The sequence below is a fragment of the Amphibalanus amphitrite genome, unplaced genomic scaffold (genome assembly GCF_019059575.1).
Source record: "Amphibalanus amphitrite isolate SeventyFive unplaced genomic scaffold, NRLGWU_Aamphi_draft 001551F_arrow, whole genome shotgun sequence".
NCBI lineage: Eukaryota > Metazoa > Arthropoda > Thecostraca > Balanomorpha > Balanidae > Amphibalanus > Amphibalanus amphitrite.
In genome coordinates this window covers 50755-70659 of record NW_024883044.1, presented here as the reverse complement: position 1 = coordinate 70659, position 19905 = coordinate 50755, and the positions used below count along the sequence as shown (strand labels likewise).

The following is a 19905-nucleotide window of genomic DNA, read 5'->3' as shown; positions in this document are numbered from 1 at the left end:
GGACGTCGGCCCCGAGACGCCCTGAGACGTTCTCACGCGCCGCGGCTTTGTCCGGCACAGCCGAAGTGGTACAGTTTAAATTGGCCGTCGAGCTATATCGCAACACGCCCGATCTGCGTAGATTGTAATTTTTGTGCTAGATTTCGGATGAAATCGCACGTAAAAGATGAAGCGGAGAGCGGCTGGAGCGGTCGGCCGGACAGCGAGGCGAGACGAGCGAATGTGTCGTTTCCTCCATTTTCTGCCGTAGATGCAGATCAGTCGAGTGAAAAATGTCCGGTCTTGGCAGAACAATTGTCTCGCTTCAGCCGACGACTGTTTTCCAAAGCCCAGAATCATTACGAGACCATTGTGCGTGGTGAGAAAAATCGGCCTCCTTCTGCACCAGTTTCCTGATTGTGCTCGACGAGAACACGGCGTGGGATTTGGCGGCGCTGCGAGCGCACGACCGCTCCACCGTCTCGCATCTCGCAGCGCCGCCACAAACGCGGCTTTCCTCACCGCGGCGGCCGCCGTCCATCCGCGAACGGGCGCTGTATCTCTCCGGCTGTCCGCGAGCTGCTGCCAGCGCGATTTTTATCGGGCCCGTTTTCCTGTCGACGAGAGCGAACAATAGCCGCTCGCCGCGCACGCGGACGATCCAGATCTGCTAATCAGCCGGGCGACACCGGCGCATCGCGGCGTCCCCCGCGCTTCCCACGGGAGGCGGTCGCGGCCGTCAGACCCCGGCCGTGTTCCGGGGAAGTGACTGCCGCCGGCGGCGCGGTCGCTGCGGTGACGGGGGCGGCGCCGCCGGCACCCATCCGGCGCAGTTAATTGGCACGGGCGGAGATCGGCGGCACCCCGGCCCGGCCGGCCGAGCAAGGTCGGCCGGGTGTGCGGCACGCCCGCGCCGCCGGCTCGAAGATGGGCCGCCGGTCTCGGCACCGGCTAACGGACGGCCCATCCCGTCGCTGCAGGGTCGTCCAGCCCTCGGCCGGCCCGTTCACCTGCAGAGCGGCCCGGACAGCCCCGCCCCGGGCCCAGTGAGCCGGTCTGGCAGCGGTCCCCTCCGCTCTCCGGCCCTGTCCCCGCTCCGGGCCGGCAATGGACGGCTCCCGACCGGCCGGCCAGGGCTGAGCTGAATGGATGCGCTGCTCTCGGCTAATACGACATGTCAGTCACACAATAATGGGATGAGGCAGTGCGCCGTTGCACTGCGGGCTGTGAAAGCCTGGATGATCGTTGGCGTCCCGTATCGGACCATGGGGTCGCCCCGCCCCGCCCAGCACCACTTCATACGCCCGAGACGGCCCTGCAGCTACCGAGCCGGTCGGCCGTGATGAGCGAGGGTGTTCTTCGAGCTCCGGAGGTTAGCCGGTACACGGCGGCCGGCAGGGCGAGCAGCGCGCCCGCACCTTCTCGGGACACCCGCGCGACAGCAGATGAATGGAGCGGCATGCGGCCTGCTGCCGGGGTGCCACTCCGGACCGGACGCCGGCGATCTGTCTGACCGCCAGTGGCAGCGGGGCCGCCTCAATGGGACAAATACCGCGGCGGGGAGCGGACGGCTCGGATTGCAGGTCGGCCGCTCCTCGCACGCCTCCCACGCCGCCCACCCGCACGGCTGCCGCTCATAGCGGGCGCTCGGAGCGGCGCACGGCCGCCAAAAACGCCGGGCTGCATTCCTGAGCCGCTCTCCAAGTGTCGGACGCGTGTCGGCCGCGGGCCGCTTATCTGCGGCCAGACGGACGGCCGGCGTCCGTCAGAGCGGTGGGCGCGGTCGGCCGCGCCGCCGGCGGACGGCCTGACCTGTTTCCAGCCGTGGTGTCATGATGTGATGCATAGGTGGCCGCTGACCGGGCGCTCGGCCAGTGTGGTCGGTCCGCGGGGGGCCGCCCGTGTGGCACTGAGCGCTGCTGTCCGACGGCGCCACTCACGCTGCAGCGGTGTCTGAGCGGCACAGGACGGCGGGCGGGGCCGAAGGGCGGGGCCGCGCCGTGCTGCCGGCTGTGAGTGCCCGTGAGTGCCTCTGTGAGGTGTGACGGCGCCAGGGTCGCGGTGGGGCGCGGCACGACGCGCGCGGCCCGTCGAGGCCACGCCGGCGGCTGCCGCGGGCGCAGGCGGGTCCGCTCGGCCGCCGGCACGCCTGTTGACGCCTTGCAGAGACGCTGACCCAGAAACGCCGGGATCAATTGACGACGGGCCTCCCCCGCCGCTCCCGTGTCCGCCGGCGGCTCAGCGATCACTGCGTCACAGAGCGGCCCGCGGCTGACAGCGGTGGTAGCCGCGGTAGCCGCCGCCCGCCGTCCGCCGGCTGTGATTGCTGGCAGCGCCGAGCCGACAGCCGCGGGCTAATGGATGGTTCGTGCGGGAGATGAGCTTTAATTAGAACTCTAACCCATTCCCTCCCCGGGCGAGAAAAGGAAAGACACCCGGGGTCATCAGGGACGCGGCACATCCTTGAGGTATCCAAGGCGTCGTTTTTTGTTGTTCCAATCGGTGTTGAGCGCGGCAACGGATCGGCCAATGGGAGAGAGGCGGCTCGCCGTGACGGGCGCCGTACCGGGCCGCCACTTTCCGTCGCCGGTGACTTTTGAACTCTGCGGCCGCAGGCTCCGCCCCCGCCCGGCGGTGGGCCAATCGCCGGGCCCGCCGTGACTCCTCATGAGCCGCAGATGAGTTGTGAATTTATTGGCGGCGATTAGGGCCGCGCGGAGGCGGTCGTAGCGCGCTGCGAGCGTGAGTGGCGCATCGGCGGCGTTCGTCCTCAGTCTGCCGAGCGCCTCCGGCGGCGGAGGCCCGGCTCCGAGAGACAGACGGAGGCTCTGATGGCCTCGGCCACCGGGTCGGCGCGCCGGCTTCCGTCTCCGGCTCGGCGGGATGTCTTCACTTACAGACGGGAGCCGGCGGCAGCGAAAGGAGGCGCGCTCGTTAGTGGCCGTATTTTATGACATACTAATGTATCGCTCTGCGGTCAGCGCGGCCCGCGCCGGACGCCGCGCGCCGGCAGTAAACGTCGCGACCTTCCAGCGCCGCCGATCAAACCCCGCTCGTATAACCGGCCAGATAAAGGCTGGCGAGGCGCACGGCGCCGCCCCTGTGCGCCCCGCCCGGCCACCGGCATGATTGGTGAGCGCCCATCGGCCGGCGGCGCGCGGCCAGAGTGACACTGGACCGCCTCTAAAAGTCGCCATGAGCGCCGCTCCGGTTACGCCAGCTCCTCTCCTGCGCTCACTTTCTCGCGCAGTGTGAAGATGTCGGTGTCGATAGTCGGGCGGCGCGGCGCGGGCGCTAACGAACGGCGGCTGTTTACGGGGGCGGCGGCGGCTCGCGCCAGCCGTTCGGGGCGTCCCTGCGCCGCCGGTCGTCGTCGAATGGTCCATCTCGGCCGTCCGCCACGCCCGCCCGGCCGTCCGACACGGCTCAATCGGCGGCCCAGTTCTTAATTAGGCCGACGGAGAGAGGGAGAGAGCAGGCGCGCGTTGACAGCGATCGGAGATGCCTGCCTGGAAACGGAGCAGTGATGGTCCGTGCGCCCACACTGCCGTAATGACGGAGACGAGCCGCCGTAAAGACGCCGTCGGAGATCTTTAACGTCCCGCACCCCGCTGTCAGACATCGGTATTGTTGTTTTTCGGCCGCCACGCGTGGTATCGCTCGGAAAACGGCTAATGTGCCTCTTAAGCCGGCCCGAGTGAGATGGTTTCCATTTTCGGCCCGTTTGGGCGGGGAGAAAGCGTGCTCCCGGCCATTCGATGGCGTTCGGGTCGATAATGCGCTTCCGTCGAACGGTGGCAGTGTGATCGGGTCGGTTTTACGGGCTCCTGTGGCCGCTGCCGGAACGTACCGAGGCCGTGCTGGCGCCGTCATTAGTGGTAAATGGTCAGCAGGGGCGTGACGTCACTGGGATGCTGACGTCACTGGGGCAGGTCTGGGGCCGCCGCCAGGTCGCGGGTCGCTCCCCAGTCTCTCACACTGTCTCAATGAGCTCCTAATCCAGCGGACCGGCGCACAAAGCCATTCCGCCTGCGGCGACCCGACACCGCCGAATCAGCGATTGGACACGGTGCGGGCGGCGGTCTCGGCACGTTACCGACTCTGAAAGCTCGAGATAAATGTGACGCAGCCCCTGCGAACGTGACGCAACCGGTTACGTGTCCCGTTACGCGGCGTCACGCGGCCGTGACGTGTCCAAGGCGAGGCTCCAATCACCATCACCACGCCCAGACGCTGAGTGTTTCCGCCATGGCGAGGTCAGGTCAGTCGTCAATGAGACCTCATCGGAAGCGATCGATGGGCAGTGATCTCACGGTTTACACCGCGGAGGATTCCACACAGATCACTCACGCGGCACCGCTCACAGGGGCGCCGCCATCAGTCAGCGATCGGCTCTGCGTGACCAACACGGTTTGCGGTGGGCAATCGGCTCGCGCGCGCCCGAGGCTGCAGTGTGCAGATCCGGGGCCGGCGCGGCGGGCGCGGCGGGCGCGGCGGGCGGGGCCGGGTGTGGCATCCGGCCGACACAGAGCCGAGGCCTCTTGCACCAAAATCCTCTTGCACCAATGCTTGGATTATTTTGCATCGTATACCCAGTCCAAGTCTCAAATGTAACAATTTGCGTGCAAAATTTTGCAAGCACATGTAGGGTTATGTATTGGGCTATTGCAAACAAATTTACCACCTTTAGATTGGCTTATTCTGAAACCGGTTTTTCGATTTTACCTAGCTAGGTAGTTTGGTGCAAGAGGCCTCAGCTCCGACAGCCGAGGCCGACCGACCGACCGACAGACCGACGTGGCTCGTTCTCGACTCCACTGAGCGCGCGCTCAACCGTGACCCGCGGCAATTACCCGCCGAGACGCCGGCCAGAACAACAGCCCCGCTGTCGGTCGTCCTGCTCCGCTCGGCTGGTGTTGGATAGGGGAGAGCCCAGCGGACCCGCTGAGGTCACCGCTGCTCTCTGGCCACGCTCCACCACGCAGCCACCATGACTGATGACCACAATAAACAGATTTTCCGTTGATCCATCGCTCCGTGTCACAGGGATAATTGGACTACGACTTCAGCCGGCAGCCAAGGAGCTTAGTGGTGGGCCGTGTGATCCCGGCGCGGTCGAGGACGACCCTCTCCGCCGCCGCGCCGGGTCGTGTCTGTCGCGCCCCGTACAGAACGCGCCGTGTCCCGCTGCTGCTAATCCCGTCGTGCTCGGCGGCGCTGCCATCTCGGCGGTCGCAGACGGCGGAGCGCCAGATACGTCGAGCACGCGCCGGCGCGTGCCGCTAAGCCGGGATTTTCTGGGCGGTCGTTTCCCGCCGCGTCCGGTGGAGAGGATTACCCGGAGACACGACTGTCGTCTGCCGGCGAGCGCTGCTCCGCCCGTCCGAGAGGCCAGCCGCGTCTCCCGGTTCCTCTCGACCCCCGCAGCGCTGACAGCTCAGCTCGTTTTGCTGACAGAAAAAGAAGTGTGCCGGGTTGCTTGAATATATGCCCACGGATGCGTCTTGTCAGATTTGGCCTCTGTGTTTCTGTCTGTCGTTCTTTAGTTATCTTGCTCGATCTGCTGTTTTCTGCTGACTTATTTCGCTTGGCTTCATTCATTATCTCCGCTCCGCTCTTCAGACAAAGACTGTCAGCCTTCAGCTTCTGTCGTCGTACTTTCGTCATCCGGCGTGGAGATCTCTGCCGACTCACGGCTGGCGCCGAGCACCGACTGTCGGCGCCAGGCCATTACCGAGCCGTCGACGCCACGCTCTGGAGCGGCTCGGTTTCAGCCAGCGACGGTCATTAGTTGTGGGAGGAGAGGGAGGCAGCGGCGCGTGAAACCGGTGCCGCTCGACAGCCGCCGACCGACACACTGGTCGACACGCCTCGACATCACTGGCATAGAGACACCGCTGAAACAGAAAGTACGACCCCGACACCACTGACACAGAGAGAACAAAACTCTGACACTACTGACACACAGAGAACGACTTGGCCTCGATACCACTGACACAGAAAGAATGGCCCCAGGAAAAGTAGTCTATCCCGTCGGTCCATATAGGACCCATCCCGTCCAATTGCTCTCCATCTCCATCTTCGCCGCCGGTGGTAATGACCGACCGTTGATTGTCCAGCTCGGGGCGGCGACAATGCCATTTTGTCCGCTCTCGACTGTGAAGTGTTTGGCTCCGTCTGTTGACGGCAGGATGAATGGGACCGTCGCCGACCCCCCCGGGTGGCTGAGTGGTCCGATTGGTCTTCTCACGGACCCTCGGAGGTCCTCGGCGGTCTCTCAGCGCGCGTCCTCAGAGCCGCCGCTCGGGTCGGCCACTGGGCGTGCTGACGCACCGGTGGGTGTCGTGGGGCGGCGCGTTGTCCGGTGTGTCTCCTATATCAGCCGAGACACGGCCCCGCGAGGCCGGCTGTCGGCGAGTCAGTCGCTGGCGGAGCTGTTGAGTGTGTCATAAACTGACGGTATAGTGGCTGGGGAGGACTGAGCTGAGCTGCTCAGACTGCAGGGGAATGGGTGGGAGTGGTAAGGTCGAGCTGGCGGAGACTGCGGAGTGAGTAGGGTGGCATGAGGTGGGTCATACGGCTTACAAGGCGGCCATGAAGCGTGAAACGACCTGGGCAGTGAGCAGTGAACACCGAAAGACCTGTCTCAGGTCTCCCCATATTTTACGAAGCTGTCAACTCTGATCCGTCAGATAGAGCATTCAAATGTCCCTCGTCTGTCCCGCCTCCTCCCTTGTGGCCTGATCCGTAGCGTAGGCTGTTCCCCTGCCCACCAATCAGCGCTGGGGAACACCCCGGTCGCCTGGTCATGAGCACGTGTTTGTGCGTGGCGCGACACGTGTCCGTGCCGCGGGTGACGCGCGTGGGGCGGCGGGCAGACAGGTGGACACGCCGCCGCGCCGGTGGCCGCTCGTCTCGGCTGTCCCTCCAAAGCAACAACACATCCGTCGGGTAACCGGAGCCGGCGCTGACCGTAGCTGGTGACCGCCCTCGTCCCGTGGGCGCCGGCGGTGGACAGACATGATCGGTGGAGGTCGCGGCGGCCGTCAGCGGGGGGCCGCCACTGTCGTGCGCGCCTGCGCGCCACCCGGGAGCCGGAGCGGGCTGTGCGCAGAGTTATTAGTGGGCACGTCGCTCGCACACCGCTAGGGTGGTATGAGCGGGCTGCTCTCAGAGGATTACCAAGGCACGTCGCCAGGCGCCAGCGCCGGGGGTGCAGTATGAGCTCCTGTCGGTAATCTGTTCGCGCGGCACGCACGCACGGTTATATGGTGAGCATGAGTCATGCAGAGGAGCAGCTGAATGAATGACGAGGATTACGTCGTGCTGTCGCGGAGAAACAACCCGCTGTGAGCTGCTCAGACGCTGCATTGTGCTGGATGCAGTAACAAGTGGGCTAATCCCCGGCCAAATACTGACCCAGTCATGTCACTGGTATACTAGTCCCGACCCTGACACCAGTTGGCCGCTGGGCTTGCGACACAGACGTCCAAAGAATGCCAAGCCCCAGCAACGTTAACAAGCCAATGGCATGTGCACAGACATTCTTCGGCACTCGTAAATGAAACAATTAATAAATCAAGTAACTGTGTAAGATCTGATTGTATGGTCAGGTCTATAGCTGAATAGTTTTTTTTTGTCGTTTTACAAGTACTTTTTTACCTGAGAACTTTAATATCTTAGTTTACATTCCTATTCTTTCCAGTTTTTTCCTTAGAATTTTGACATCCCATTTGCCATCCGTATCCTGATAACCTAAAAGTAGAATAGTTTGATACATTTTTTATATCATCTGACATGTAGCAAACAAACGACATCCTTCACTCGTGCGGGCGCTGTCCACCGTTCGCCAGACGCTGTGAACAATAGCCGCCCTTCTGGCGGTGTTACGTCAGACGGGGCTTGTCGCTCTGCTATCGCTCCGGAGAGGTGTCCGGCCAAATAACGCGCCGTGTCCGGCCAAATAACGCGCCGTGTCCGGCGCTCCGCACCCGTCCAGCCCTGCATCGGACAGTACCGGACGTGTCCGCTCGACAGGAACGGGCTCTGGACGTGTCCCACCGCCGGCGGACACCGTCCGATGACGGCCGGCACCCGCCTCCGGCCGCGATGACGGCGATGACGGCGATGACGGTGGTGGCGAGAACAGCACGAGCTGGTACAGAGGCGGTAGTTGTTCGCGAAGTGATTACTTCCGGATGTAGGGACAGAGCGTGAGAGCTCGCCGACAGAGCGTGGGAGCTTGGAGAGAACACCTCTCGTTGGATGGAGGGTGATGGGAATAACATGTTGATCATAATGTCAAATAATGCGAGACACAAGCATCTACCACCAATGCCAAGATTTTACATACTCCAAAAACCGTCAGAAACCAATTGGTTTATTCGTCATCAGGGTGGCCGGCTCACTGTGCAATGTAGCCTTCCCGACGTCAACTACCCACAGTTGGACCGTATCTCTGTCTCTGTCGTCCCGGTCGCCACAAATTCGTCCCACGCTGGGCGGTGAGCCTCCTCTCCGGCCGGGGGCGGTCGCCAGACCGGTGAGGTCGACTGGGGCGGTGGCGGTCCCGGTGCAGGACGGTCGGCCGCCGCCGGCGTCCTCAAGGCTGAGCTCGGCGGCTCGGCTGCATCCCGACCCCGGGGCGGCCGGGCTGATCGTGTATTCGGCGCGCCGCCGCCGTATATCTGAAGAAGCACCGCGCCGGCGCCGCTCGTACGCCGGCCGTGGTGTGTGTATTCTCACGAGGATGTCTAGAGAAGTAATACGTCGACAGGATACACACCGACTCGTCTGCCCTATCACCGTGTGACAGCCGGTGACCACAGATACCGCCGGGTGTGCCTCGGGTAGGTACTCTCGCTCTGCCTCATCATACAGTGACCCGGTTTGTTCGGTCTACCTCAGCGGCCGCCGCCGCCGCGCCGCCGCCTACCGAATCCATCAACTCTGCGGGAGATCTCAACACGGCGGGCTGTCCTTTCCCATTGTCCGCGGTCGACTCCCGCTGCTACTCTGAGCAAATACAGCGGCGCATTGTCTGGTCAGGAGCCTCTCCGGCGGCGGGTGCTCCAGCGGCGGCGATTGCCATGTTTTCAGGACGGCCCGAGGCAGTCGTTTGGAGAGCCGCCAGAACTCGAGTTATCACTCGGGAGCGCTGTCGATGGCAGAGTTAGTGGTAGGGAGTGGGAGGAGCGAGTGGGAAGAGTCGGGTGGCGTCACTCAGAAGGTCACTGATGAGGCCTGCCGAGCGACAGAGAGGTTCTCGATCGATCAATAGCTCTGGTATTTGCTCGTGCTTATTTGAGGTTTTGTCCGATACATTATCATTTTATTTTGATGGAGCATTTATATAGGTATTCATTTTTTTCAAACTTTTTCAGTTGCAAAGATATTTAATTGCATGCTCAGTTCTGGACTTCCGCATGCAATTTGATTATTGCTGTCGACCCCGTATCGCAAGTTTTCTGCACGATAACCCATACTCAAGGTGACGTACATTAAAAATCTGTCCATCGGTCCGCGGTTGTTGCGTGTGTGGCCGTACCAAGGGCCGTACGGTGGCCTGTCTTGGACACCGCTCATTACCAACTCTGTGTGTTTTTCCCCTCGGCGCGCCGCCGGTGATCCACCAAGTATCGGCACGTGCGTGTCCAATACCGACAGCCTCCTGCAGGCTTGTTGTCCGTCTCGGCTGTCTCGCGGCCCTCTCTGCAATCGGACACGCATGCTCCCAGTATGACTAGACGCTGGTGCTCTGCATTTATCTCGCTCGCTCTGAGCGGGACTCATTATCTCGGCCAGTCGGTCTGTGGGTCACAGTGGAATTCTCCGGGGCGATGGAACACAGTGTCCACTGGCACCGCTGCCCTGCCGCTATCCTCTGCCCCTGATTTGTTACAGCATGTCGCCGGCGTCCTGTTGAGAACTGAGAACAAAAGGGCAGTCGGGACGGCGCGGTGGCGGCGCGTTACAAATGACCGCCGCTCGACCGCCAGACACCGCGCACGACCGCACGCGCAAAAAGGCACCGCCTGAACGATGGCTCGTGTTGGGGGCCGTCTGCCTTAATGAAATTACCGGGTCATTACGTAATTAATAAAATTGGGCGCCGGGTGCGGCCTCTCATCGGCGCCAGCTGCGATCGGATTCATTCCGTCTGATAAATGATGCGGCCATGTTCGGCGAGTGCCTGTTGTTCCGCTCGGTCAGGTGGTCTGTCAGGTGCTGGGGGTACTCCTGGGGTCAGTGGATACGGAGGTCTAACGACAAGAGAACCAAGAAAAGACGAAAGATCACACATGTGTCACAGGTGTGATCTCGCAAAAAGTCGGTGGCCGAACTGTGTTGCTGTGTGCTATTTGTTTCTGTTTTGATGGAGTTGAACTTTATATTACGGGGTCTGATGATTAAAAAGGTTTTTAGTAGATTTCCAGTACTTCCTATTTTATGGGCAAAAATAAAAGACATGCTCGGTCGCCATATTTTCAACTACTATGAAACGGTCGGTCACAACTTTTAGCTCTCTTCCAGAAACATATAAAGGTTTGTGATTGGAAATATCAAAAGATGGTCAGTAAATCACATCATGGTCTAAAACGCGGCCAGACATTATGTTCACATCATTGTTTTAATGTTTCAAGTTTCGGGTTGTCTTTTCCTTGAAGCATCGTTTCATTTCCATTAATTGAAAGCGAAAGCTTCCGAAGGACGCGGTTCTTCTTTACGAGCTGAACGTGTCAAAACTAAGCTATAGTGGGACAGAATTAATAAACGGTGATGCCAAACTGAAAGCTGGAGGCCAAGCTAGACTGACACAGCTCACAGTCTAATCAACCGTATAAGAACCCTCAAAAACGGCACAGAGAGGCATCACATGACCATTGTGAACTCCTCTTCACAAAACTCCAGCAGGGATCACTGTGGCGGCACAAAGACGGGCCCCAACGGGAGCCGCAGTGTCAGAGATACGGTGACACCACAATGTCACGTTACCTCACAGCAGCACGGCGGTGTCAGTTTTCCCCAACAGCGGAGGCCGCCCTATCGGGAGCTGATCTCGTTTCAGGAGGTCGGTCGCGGTCAGGTCGGTCACGAGACAGGAGGATCCCTCGCCGGCGGCCGTCTGTACGCACGGAGCGCTCGGCTGAGATAGTCTGCTCGGCATTCGGACAGCCACAAAAGGCGCGCTGCTCTCCGTCTGGCTGACGTTTAAGGCACCATCTATTATGGAGGGGGCTCTCCCGAGGCCAGATTGACAGGACACAGCTGAAATGCTGACCGATTTGACGTGCGCCCGGCGAGGTGGAAGAAAAGGAGCATTGGAAAACCACCAAACGACTTTAGAACGTGTCGGCCTGGATCACGTTATGGAAGACCCCTTTATACGGCTGGTAACAAGTGTGCCATCAAAGAAGCGGCACATGCTCTTTGCACAACAGCTCTTGCACGTGTTTTGTGCTGACTTCTTAGCCACAAAATATAAACATTGAACGACTTGGTCTATGATGCTAGGCAGCTCTCCTTATCAGAGTATGTAGATATTGTTCAGTCAGTTTTCAAATATCGAACAACCTTCTACCAAGCCTCATGAATCGTGCACCACATTTGTGCACTTCAGTTGTTATTTAAAAGAGAAACATTAATATCGTTTGCTATTCTAGGTTATAAATAACCGCGAACTTTAGGAAGCCCGTCTGTTCCGAAGTTAATCACAATCGACTTCAAACATGCAATTTGAGTTTGACACGTTTTGCGGCCAAAAATAACATTTGCAGGTAACTCGTAATGACATTAAAAAGTAAGTTGTAAAGAACCTGCACAAGGCACGCTTGGCTCGTGCTGTATTTCGTGCAGTTAGTGTGGCACTTGTCTAAGAAGTATTGCAAACCAGTCGTCAGCAAGCACGCTAATTTCACAGAAAGCGAGTGTGGTTCTGGCAGTCACCGGCAGCACACCTGTCAGCACCCATCCGACCCGGTCCGTCCACAGCGACCCGGCGGCCGGCGCCGAGTGGCGGATCAATCAGTCACCGTTCTGACATGGCCACTAATAAACCCATCAGGCTAACACTTACCGGCGTCTGTCGGCGGCTCGGCTGCAGCGGGCGGGTCGCACGGGTCAACAGGGGTCGGCGCGGGTCACTCGGGTGGGCGGCACACGCCACCGATTCAGTCTCTCAGTTCGTGCGCTCGCTCGCTCACGCGCTCTCTCTGCTCGCTCGGCCGCGCCGTCCGAGAGCAGCTGCTGTCTCGGCGCCGTCGGGCGCACTACTGAACCAAATAGTGGCCGGTCGGCGGCGGCCGGCCGCCGCTGGCCGCTGCCCGGCCGCCGGCCGACATTGGTCAGCCGAGCGGCGGTCCAGTTTCAGTGGCGACACGCCCAGCCGGGGGCGGGGCCTGGCCGCCCCCCCCCCCCCCTGTGGCCCCCGGCGCCGCGGGCAGGGCTGGCCCGGTGACCTGAGGGCTGACCACTGAGGCGGATCGGCCTGCCGGCGTGTCGGATTGGCCGGCAGACGCCGCGGGGCTGGCCGCAGATCCTGCCGCAGAGAAAAGATGCCGCAGCATCACGGCCTTGGCCGGCGATCGTCAGATACTGCTGTATGGTGGGATGCTTCTGGGATGCCTCGATAGGGGTTCTCAGTGGGACGGTACTGCATGGAAGGCCATCGCTGGCATCGCTGATGGTTAAAACCGCGATGTGAACGGCAGTCGATTGATGCGCGCTTTGGAATGCCTCCGTCAACTAATGATAAAACTGCATGACATTGAAAGGACTTAATGATGATATGACTCTATGATATGAAATGGTTAAGTATTACTGGTCAGTTTGACACGAGTATACCTATAAGTTATGAATTAGGTAATCCTTTTTAGGTCTTCCTTGTAACTGAAGGGAATGTCCTCTGCAATGCATATGTATCCTTCTTCAATGCATTTTTTATATAAGAAACATTTATGTATCCCCTATTGAAACGTCCTAATTTACAAAACTGACTACCGGAGCGTTATGTCCACGACTAAAGTCCGTTTATTTGAATAAAAATCACAGGCTAATGCTTACGATTGACATGTCCTTCAAATGCTCTTTTTGCAATGTCCTCTATTGTCCCAAACGGAAGACTCCGCATTCAAGCAACGATATGCCATGTTTGTCGTTTGCAGCATCTGAATCAAGTCGGATAATGTTATTCACAACACGTTTGTTCAGTAAAGCTTGCACACAGTAGGTGCGTCCGACTGCGCCCCGAACAGGCAGAATAAAATCAAACAAGGCGTGGCGCAGTCCCGGTCTACAGAGTGCAGCTTCGTATCAGCATAATGATCATCCAGACTGGTCCTGGGGCGAACGGCGGTACTGTGGTATAAATCGGACGCCAATGAATTGTTTGCCTCACTATTGTGAGCCTCGGACGTGCAAGGCCATTCAGCAAGGCTGGCAGGCTTAACATGGGTTTATTTTTCTTGCCTGCACTACATTCACCGGGAACGGCGCCCATGCTCTGAAATTGGTCCACTTATGCTTCTCATTAACGCTCATTCATTCATTTATCATCGCCGTGCAGTATTGCATAGAACGCGTTTACATGCAGCATCAATTAAGACTGTGACAACATAAGTAGAGCATCATGAATTTTAAAAAGATGGGGCTATCGCTCATCGCGAACCCCGCCTAATTACGCCATGATCTAAGCGCGGCGACCGCGCCGCGACACACCCCGCTGCCGGGGAAACTGCTCGGGCGCGCTCCTCTGACGGCCCAGCCGCCGCCGAGCGCTGTTTGTTTTTGCACCTGTTGGCTTACCGTTGTGTGTGGCGAGGTTTGGCCCCTCACCGTTCCGCGTGGGCGCAAGCCGCCAGGGTGGTCCATTGGCAATTATCCACGCCACCGCGTCCTCCCATTTCGCCCGCTCAGCTATTGCAGAATACATATATGACCGGTCGTTTGTGAAATAACTGATCAACAGAAATTACACAGGCGAAAGCAATTAATAAACAAACTGCCAGCAATCACTATAAACTCATTTGGAGGGGGCCGTATTTTCTTGAACATGGTCAATCACACTGTTGTATGTGTGCATTAATAGCTGCACCACTTACGGTGCCGAGCAATGAAAACGGCGGCGCAGAGCTCGTTCTGGCCCGATGACAGTGATTACGGGACGTCTCCATCGGCGTGACGTCACTTTCACAGGTGATTGCGCGGCAATCAAGTCACCATGACAGATTGGCGGCTGTGGCACAGTCAGGGGCGGATCCAGAAAATCTCCAAGGGAGGGGCCATTAGAAACCAGGAGGCCCCCCCATAATCCCACCTGTTGGAGGCCCCATCTTCCCACTTGTTGGGCCCCCCCAAAAAAAACTGCGTCTATTGAGCTTATCTAGCTGTTCAGGCAACATCTCAACATCTGTGCAGGCTTGGAGGCCCTCTGTGCAGGTTAGGAGGCCCTGTAAAAGTGGTCATCTCTGTGAGTATAAGAGACCTCCAAGTTATGAAAAGCTTTACCAATCTTCTAACAAAGAAGTCTTCTCAGCTAGTCTTCTAAGAAATAACTAAGTGGGTAAGTTAAAAAAAAAACTCATCGGATTTCGGCCACTTTATTTTCAGGAGGCCCCCTTTTCAGCTTTTTAACTTTTTAACTTTTTATTTTATTTTTGAAAAAAATCGGCCAAGGGGGGGCCATGGCCCCCATGGCCCCCCCCTTGTATCCGCGCCTGGGCACAGTGCACCTATCACAACTATAAACATAGGGACTTTATACATTGATCCTACAGACATTGACCTATTTATCATGTATGCCATTCTCTCTATCCTCAGGATTATCCGTTCCCATGATCACATTTCCTTATTCCAGGCCATGCCAGTCAACCAAGGGGGCATCTCAAGTAAGAGCATACTATTTCTGGGTGGTTGGCCTGCCCTATCGGAGCACTCCCGTTCCAATGAACGGAACTGCGACTGTGGAATCAATCGTTAGTCGGTGGCGGTCGAATCAGCTCAATGTTTGTAGGTGCCTAATGTCTTTTCCACGGCCCTGAAATGGTCTCAATTGGCCGAAACGGCCTAACACAGCAAAACAAAACACTTGGAATAAATAATTTGCTATGGACGTAGAAAAGACCAACGAAAAACAAAGAAGCGGTAACCATCATAAAAATGGAACGATCACCTATGGCAACAATCAGAAGAAGCGTAACGTAATGAGTACCAGTGGCTAAATTGCGGCGTGGGTCTGTTTCCGCTTCTCTCTAATCACAGATAAAGCTCCCGGCTTAGCCAGTCCCCTTGGCCTTGTCTGCAGTTCCTGGTGAGGTCCACAGCTCCCGTGTCGTATCCGCGGGTGCCGCTCCCGGTGCGGCCCGCAGCTCCCCCGCCTCAGCGGCCGTTTGATGCACTGTGATCTGTATGTTGTCGCTTACGTCATTGCCAATCGTTCGGCCCGAGCAGTTACGTGACGGCAAATTGCCGGCCGTATTTATCACCTCGTATGAATTGCTGTACTAAATGATGCGTTGGGAAGACGCCTGCAGTGAAGCGTTATTACAATCGACAGGCGAGCCAACCGCAGTACAATCACCGTATATTCAATCACATTGTATTCAGCCATCATCATTGCATCAATGCAGAGTGATCATTACAGCGTCGTTACGTTTCGCCGTCCGCTGCCAAACTGCTCTGTGCGCGGTTCCCAGTGTTGGGGCTGTCCATCACAGCTCTCTGATCATCTCTGACCGAACCTGCGTCCATCACAGCAACTCACGAGTCTCGAGAGCAGCTGCAGATGACGTGAGCTGGCAATAACCATGTGTCATCACCGTCACCGGCTGTCGCCACTGCTGTGCCGTCGGTATGACCTCGACCGGTAGCCGATCACGCTTTTTCTGATCACTCTGAAGTCGACGATCTGATGAGGGGTGCGGTGGGGTGGAGAATCGATGAGCGAGCGCTTGCGGCGAGCCCTGTTCCGAATTCGAGACAAGCGCGTTGTCTGATACACCGCTAATATAGACAAAATCGTCTCATAGAATGTCGATTTTTGTCAAAGTAGGACGACAGTCAAGGGGTATTGATTTAATATCTGACGTGGGTCACATTCACCATGATGTTTTTACCCTCCCGCTATGTTTCATAGCGATAAAGTCATAACATATAAGCACAGCAGATATCACTTTATCGGTCGACCATTGAAGGTTAGAAGAAATCACCGAAAAATAAAGATGATAATCTGGCGCTTCGTCGAGCTTCTGGTTTTGAGCTCGGCTAAGTGCTATTGCACCATGAGATGTTGCTGCAAATATGGCCCTTTTCGCCTTGCAACATAATTCATTCTCTAGGCCAGTGTTCCGTATTAATCGCTTAAACACACTCCTGTCGTAAATAATGTCTGCAATATTGCCGCTAATACGACATATAAGCAACCCACCTTTCCTCTTGTACTAAAATATAACGGTCATTTATTTGTTCAGGGTCTTGCTTTAGTACATCGAATACCCAAAATAGACCACCCCTGACGAATTGGCTAATAGAGGGATCGGTAGACATGAAGGTCAGATAGAAGCTCCAGCTTGGTTGATCATAGATAAATGGGGAAAAGACAGAAAGAGGAAGAAGAAAAACAGAGATAGGAAGAGAGATAGAAACAGAAAGAAAACAGGGACAGAGACAGAGACAGTGACAGAGACAGAGACAGAGATAGGTAATGTTCTGTTCTGGTCTCCTACTCCAAATCAACCTCAACTATCAATTAGTGGCTGTTACCGTTCACCATCGTCTAAGTCTATAATTGGTAACAGCCACCGTCTCACACCCGTCCCAGGTCATGGATGGCAGACAGGTCAGCACTGTTATCCTAAAGCGACGCCACTTTTCTCTTCCTCTAGGTCCCACACCACACAAACACGTCGGAAACAAGTCATCCCCTTCCTCTCACATAATGACTGGTCACCTTTACTACTCCATTGTGACATTCCAGCTCTCCTTCTCGTCCCTGACCGATTGGTCAGTCCTCTCCCAGTCCCCTCCCAGTCCCCTGGTGACCGGTTGGCGCCACTGTCCCACACAAAGCGTCGCTTCCCGGCTGGTCAGCGGCGCTGGGCATTGCGTGCTGTCGGAAGCGACCCAGTATCGCCCGCTTCTCCCCGGCCCTGCGGGAGCGTTAGTGACCATCAGGCCGCTCCAATTAAAGCACCAAGGCTGGCCGATGAGCGTCCGGATAAGGCGGCGACCGGTCCTGGACGGGAAAGGCCACCCGGAGGAGGGAGAGACTGGTCCTGGAGAGAGCGAGAGAGAGAGAGAGAGAGAGAGAGAGAGAGAGAGAGAGAGAGAGAGAGAGAGAGAGAGAGAGAGAGAGAGAGAGAGAGAGAGAGAGAGAGAGACAGAGAGAGACAGAGAGACAGAGAGACAGAGAGAGAGAGAGACAGAGAGAGAGAGAGGGGGCACTTATTCTGGCTTGCAATGCTTGTAATTACACTGAAAAGGTCAGAGAAGTTTGGACATTGGTTACGTCACATGAAAATATTTAAACATGCATTATGCTTCTCTATCGTATCTTTCATAGATGATGCATAGATATTATAAAGATACTGCATAAATAATGCATGTATCAGAGAATGCAAGCAGGGAAGCATAAATGACCTTTTTTCCATGGATCGATAATATGCGTAGTTGGTAGCACCGGGCGCGTCCGCTTCCACGCTATACTTGTGATATCAGACGTGCAAAGATAATCAGAAGTCGCCATTCTTTAGCGCGGAATCTGCCGGTTAATTAAATCCAGCGAGTGATTTATATCTATGCGCCCGACGCAACCAATTATCTCTCGTTGATTTATTTTAAAGCCGCTTCACATTCTGCTTTCGACAACATCAATTTTGATGTATCCATACGTAACAAAGAGATGATGAACCCGGTGCATACCAAACCTGTTTTGGTTTTCGCCTAAAAGAAGTGCTCTCCATTGTTCACCCCACTATCTGAATGACATTGTCTGACAAAGCATCTATATGTGTGTCCATTGTTCGATACACTTGTGCGGTATTTTTTGTGTGGTATGTTGAGCAATGCCTGAAACGATGTAATCTTACAAAGAAAATGAGGCTCTTGACTGTACTAGGTGTTCCTGTAAAAATGCTTCACATATGTATTGTTGGCCTAGAATAAGGTGTACCCTCGGAAAACTACGGAACAGCGCATTCAGCGTGTATGATTGATGCAGAAATATCTACAACACTAACTCCATGATTCCATCTCCACCTTGTGACCAGCCGTTTCTTATCTCTCCATCGCCGCCGACCTCCGTCTGTCCTCCACTGCACACATTACACAGCCCCTGTCCGAGGATCTCGCAGCCCTGTCTGAGGATCTCGCGGGTCCTGCCGTACGTCACCTGCCCTGTCAATCGGCGCCGGTGGCCATCGCCCGACCCCACTTTCCCACGGCTCCCTGTCTGTACCCGTGTGTTGTCCCGTCAGCGAGCCATGCAGCCGGCCCAGGGTCGTAAATCGCCACTGGCCGGTCAGCGGGTCAGTGTGATGGCACCAGTAGATGGTGTCATCTGCGCCCCGGGCGGGCCCGACCTCCAATGGCGGGTAGGGGCGAGATACGAGCCCGCCGCCGCCGGCACCGGTAACCGGGCCCCATCGGCTCATCGAGCGCTGCTGCCTGCGGATCATTTGTGACCGGTTGGCGAACATTATCAGAGGCCGGAGAGGGCGATGAGGTCACTGGAGCGCCGCGACCCACCGTGGGAGCAAGGCCCGCCCGCTGAACGGTGACACCCTGGCACTCCCTCTGTGTGCGGGGGACACCGGTCCGGTACTGTTACACCGGGGCACAGTCCGGGTGTTCACCGCACGCGGCCGAGACGGACCGACTGCAGCCGGAAATCCCGGCCCAGCCCGGCCAGACGCGGGCCATTTCAAGTCGATCACCTCGTTAACCCGCCCCGCCGCCGCTGTTGATGATCCTGACGTCACCGGCGCGGTGGCAGCGTGACGTCATGTTTCCCGGTTACGAACACTGCGCCGGTTTCTCGGAACTCAGGGGCGCCGACGGTGACTCAGGCCCGCGGGCGGCGCGGCGGAACGTCGGTCTCGGTTACCGTGTGCCATTTGTCTGCAGCGAGCTCGTCTGTTGCTCCTCAGCTGTCGGTTTTTACGAGGAAAGTAGATCTGATAGTGTGATAGTCCTCGACACGGGAACAATCGGCTATTTTTACTACGCTGCTTCGTGGGTATGATGATGTGTGCACCGCAGAGACGTGACCCATTCAATCACCGGGGCTGTTTGGGGACGGTGAGGGATATTTTCGGTGAGAGGCCTAACTTGTTGCTGATTTACCGGGACACATTATCCAACAGCTCATGCTGTATTTACATTAAAACTTCGTTGGTCAAGTTCTGTGATGATCGGGACGGACAGCGATGTGCCAGGGACGTGCCTTGTTGTTCGGTTGCATGATAATGTTTGTTGTTGATTGGGCGTTGTCAAGACTGATCTAGTTTCATGAGTATCTTGCTTAATCAGCCTTTTTACTGTTATCGCCGTGTTGCGCAAATTATATGATTTTGGGCACCCGTGTAAGTTATGCCGCCACGCAATCTCCTCGGAGAAGACAAGGGTGAAACTAACAAGGCTCGCATGTGAGTAACAGTAAATCTCGGCTCTATAAGAGTGCGGTAAGTGCCACCGGAGCGGTAATGCGCTGCTTACTATTCCGATCCGCGGCCGGGTTATCATACGAGCGCGGCGTTTACGAGCCGCGGCGGCTGGCGTGCCGTACTGCCATGGAGCCGACCGGGCGGGCGGGCGGCGGCGGCTCCCCTGAGCTGCCGGCTGACCCGCTGACCCCACCTGATTCAATCGGCCAGCGGGGAAGGGGAGCAGAGTCTGCCTGCCACAGGGGAGGCCGCCACGCCCCCGCCCTGA

The 19905-nt window shown here is 57.2% G+C and overlaps 1 protein-coding gene across 1 annotated transcript in view; it reads right to left on the bottom strand.

The window, feature by feature from the left end:
- Window positions 1-12269, bottom strand: part of LOC122373784 (pollen-specific leucine-rich repeat extensin-like protein 1) — a 30400-nt gene extending 18131 nt beyond the window's left edge. The window contains exon 1 of the mRNA XM_043352148.1: window positions 12056-12269. The gene's annotated coding sequence lies outside the window, so the exon portion shown is untranslated. The remainder of the gene's footprint in view (window positions 1-12055) is intronic.
- Between the last annotated feature and the right edge of the window lie 7636 nt (window positions 12270-19905).